Here is a 4,410-nt window from a genome sequence, read left to right as displayed (position 1 = left end):
AGAGTTCCCAGGCTCCCTAGCCGGATATTCATGCAAACTTAAAACTAGTCACACCACTTACACACCCAATATGAAATTGCCTTTTTCACAGATTCAGCTGTCTTTAAACAATCATTTAATGAAACCATAGTGTCACTAATCATAATCCTCCAAATTATCCGGTTGAATCCTAATTTCCAATCCTTCCTTCATCTTAGTACTTATGGCATTGTTGGAACCAGAATGCTCACCACCTGTCCACTCACGGGCCTTTTCAATAGTTCCTAGCTCATAGTGCTCGGCAATATTTTCACTTATAAAAATCAAAATAGAATCTCCATTGAAGATCAGCAAGATCAACCCAACAGATCCATATAAAAGAGCCATGGACTCATCCGTTGAGGACTAGCAAGGTCAATCAACCAGATCCATGCCCGAATTTAGAAAAACAACTCTTACTCCTTGTTCCAATATCTTCTCCGACACACGTGTGGATATCTTCGGTGACCCAGAGCCCGAGCACCATATGGTCAGCACCCTTTAGGATCCTTCACAGGTCACCTAGTGCTTCACTCATAGGCTGCTTCCTTGGTCCCTCATCCACCATACCAGAAGCTCACCATTTAAATCAAACCGAGGCTAGTCAAGACCTCAACTGACCTTGATATGCGAGACATCCTCCGTTGACTCTCCGTCAGCTGTTGTGACTTTATCAGCTAGGTCTCCACACGACCTCATTCACAAGATGGTCAAAATGCTTCCCTTGCATTCTTGACTTAAAACAGTCATTTAAAAACAGGACATAAATGCAGTTTCTATAACAAAAACTAGTCTTTCCACATTGTTCCACATCAATCTACATTATTTAATCTGCATCTATTTCATACACATTTCCATTCTCATCCAATCACATCATTTTCTAACTCATCACTTCTTTCCTCATTTTTCCTGATCAGATTTCATCCACTCGTATCTACCCATATCCATATCCACATCTCATCAACATCACATTCATTCACATCTCAATTCACATTCATTCACCTCCATGCCGATTCACATCACATTCATTCACATTCCCTAATATCCATTCACATCTATCCCAATTCACATTCCATGCCGATTCACATCACATTCATTCACATTCCCTAATATCCATTCACATCTATCCCAATTCACATCACATATCATCACATCCATTTCACATCACATCTCATTCATTCACATCCCGATTCACAACACATCACATCTCATCCATTCACATCCTAAATCATTCATTCACATCCCGATTCATATCACATTCATTCACATCACCTAACATCCATTCTTCACATACACATCCACATCCATTCTTTCACATACATCCAAATCCATTCTTTCACATACTTCCACATCCATCCTTTCACATACACATCCACATCCATTCTTCACATACATATCCACATCCATTCTTTCACATACATCCACATCCATTCTTTCACATACTTCCATATCCATCCTTTCACATACTTCCACATCCATTCTTCACATACATCCACATCCATTCTTTCACATACGTCCACATCCATTCTTTCACATACACATTCACATTCATTCTTCACATACACATCCACATTCATTCTTTCACATACATGTTCACATCCATTCTTCACATATCATCCATTAGTTTGGTCAAATTTTGACCATTTTTTGGTCAGTTTAGCTTACTTTTTGGAACTAGACTTGAATTAGGAGAGAGGAGAGATGAAATATCTCATTATTTGAGAGTTTAAAACTCCACCACACATGTGGAATAGGCACCTCCTTCATGAGGGAGAATCCCCACTATGAGGTGTCAAAAATTTATTTTTTTAGTATTTCCTCTGGTCCTTAGTCCACTCTTCATCTTATGCGAGTATTTACTCATTTTTGGGAGGTTTTTCTTTATTTCTCCAATTTATCTCCTCCCTACATTTGGATTAATCTTATTGGTCCATAGGAACCTTAATCTAAAATTTTCAAAAAATCTGGACCCTTAGGCTAAGGCCTTTTTTGAATAGATTATAATTTATTTCTAATGCACCTTCTTTTGAACTTCTGTTTCGGGAGAATTGATTTTAATAAGAAGAGACATTTTTCCATCTAAAGATATCTAAAAATTGAATAATCTCTCTCTAGATATTTTTTCTCTCTAAGTCAAAATAGGTAAAAACAAGATCTTTTATTATTCTGAAGAGGGGATTGATTATATAAGAAGATACTGGACATTTTGAGGGCTGGGAAGGAATCTTACAGAGTAGATGTATGTCTTTGTGCTTCTAGCACTTACATCCATGCTACTTACATGGGCTACAACTTGTCACATGTATAACATCAATATCTATTATTTCATTTTTAAACCTTAAATAAGGGATACTTGAATTTTATAATTACGACTTATATTCTTAGAAAGGGTTATACTTTATTTTTTAGAAAAACTTAAATAAGGAGTTTTTTTATGAGTAAAGTGAATCAAGACAAAATAGTAGGAGCACTAAAGTGTATAGAAAGAAGATAGCCCAGGCCCCACTATTTGTGTGGTTACACATAAAATCACCTTAACGCTGGCCTACGTGGAAACGAGCCCTTTATTGTTTCCACATAGGCCTTTTACTGAGGCCCTTTACTGTGAAAAATGGATTTCAAACTGCAAACCTTCTACGTCGAGGTGCCCGTGAAGCATCCTCCGTCCTTGGTGTGGCAGAGTCATGGCAAGAATTTGTAGAGGTCGGCGTCCATAGCTCTTCCGAGGCACTTCGACAAAGTGGAGTACCTCGAAGGGCCGCCTCTAGTGGCGGGAGGAGTCTTCATAGAATCCTATGACGAAGGTGATGTCCATCGCTTGTAGGTTTTAGCTTTTTAAAAACAGAGTAAAATTTTGTCTTGTGCATAAGCTAATTTAGTTTGCTCTCACTATACGTAATAGGCACTTTAGGCATGTACCAAATCTACTTCTTAAATGACCCCTCATGCACATGTATCTCGTGTTTGTGAGCCTTTACACCTATCTAGACCCACACTCATGGTAATATCTCGTGTTTGTGAGCCTGTACTCTTACAAAACCCTAGAAGAAGAAGATGGATTCCAAACTGCAAAGCTTCCACGTCGAGGTGACCGTCCAGCATCCTCCGTCAAGAATCACGTCAAGAACCTCCAGAGGTCGGCGTCCATAGTCCTGCCGGGGCACTTCGACAAAGTGGAGTACCTTGAAGGGCCGCCTCTAGCGCCGGGAGTAACCTATGACGAAGGTGATGAACATCGCTTCGCTTGTCAGTTTTAGCTTGTAAGATTTTGTTTTGCTCAAGCTAACTTGTTTTGCTCTCTCTCACTATATACGAGTATAGCCGTCCCTCGTGGAGATGAGATCGACCACGACAAGCATTGCTTCAAGTCTACTCTCGTGGACGGAGGCGCCCTCGGAACACACTTCGCACACTTGGCCTACTCCTTGCAGATCCTACCTGGCGCTGACGTGGACTCCTGCCTCCTGCCTCCTGGCGCTGACCGTGGAGTACGTGGACCTTGGGCAGCACAACTTCCACGACTTCATCAAGGAGGAACTTCACAAAATCTGCAAATCTCATGAGTCACACCTGAGCTCTGTTTAAGGGATCGTTCGGACGGTTACACTATATAGCAAATAAGGTGCATCTGATATGTAGTATAAAAGTACTTGCTCATTGTTGAATTTCCACGTATGATGCTGAAGGCCTTATCCTCAAGGCTTATATAATAAAAGTGCTGGCTCGGTGTTGAATTGCCACATAGGACGCTGGAGGCCTTATCCTCAAGCAAATATATGATTTAAGTATCCCACCATTATGCATATGCCTCTAAACTAGCTTTGTTGTATGACTTGTAAAATTGTGTATAAATCTTTAAGTTATGCTGATCATCTCCTCTCCCAAGTTTGTTTCTCATCTCAAACTCGTACATGCAAACTTACATACTATTCCAAACACTACCTCTAGTACTTAGTGATTTAGATAAACCTTGTAACATTTTCCTTAACCACAATTGTATGCACATCACCCACCCACATGGGCTCTCTATATTTGTGGACACAATCATAGCAAGAACTCATTATATCTGTAGCACAGTTGATTACAAACAAATGTGAATGTATCTAGGCAGATTATCGAGGCAAAGTATGGTATGTGACTTAAATTGCATGGAGTTTTATTACAAAGCATACTCACCCTAGTTACATGGACAAGGACTCTTCAAATCTCATTCTTCAAATCTCATCTATAACTTGGATTGCCCCAATCGTATCTACTCTCAACAATGTCTCACCAACATCTTATGAGCTCTGCCTCTAAATGTTTTTCAAATCTCATCTAAAACCTAGATTGCTCCAATGATATCTTCTCTAACCAATGCCTCATCAACATCGGGCAAGCTCTACGTGTAAA

The 4,410-nt window shown here is 39.8% G+C and overlaps 1 long non-coding RNA gene across 1 annotated transcript; it reads left to right on the top strand.

The window, feature by feature from the left end:
• Positions 1-3,086: 3,086 nt before the first annotated feature.
• LOC147606538 (uncharacterized) lies at positions 3,087-3,888 on the top strand. The gene is made up of 2 exons (XR_015264978.1): positions 3,087-3,243; positions 3,340-3,888. It is a non-coding gene; the product is annotated as an uncharacterized LOC147606538 (long non-coding RNA).
• The last annotated feature ends 522 nt before the right edge of the window (positions 3,889-4,410 follow it).

This window comes from Cibotium barometz, chromosome 57 (assembly GCF_041138505.1).
Source record: "Cibotium barometz isolate CiBa-2024 chromosome 57, ASM4113850v1, whole genome shotgun sequence".
Taxonomy (NCBI): domain Eukaryota; kingdom Viridiplantae; phylum Streptophyta; class Polypodiopsida; order Cyatheales; family Cibotiaceae; genus Cibotium; species Cibotium barometz.
The sequence above is the reverse complement of the archived record's forward strand: the minus strand, read 5'-3'. Positions and strand labels throughout refer to the sequence as shown.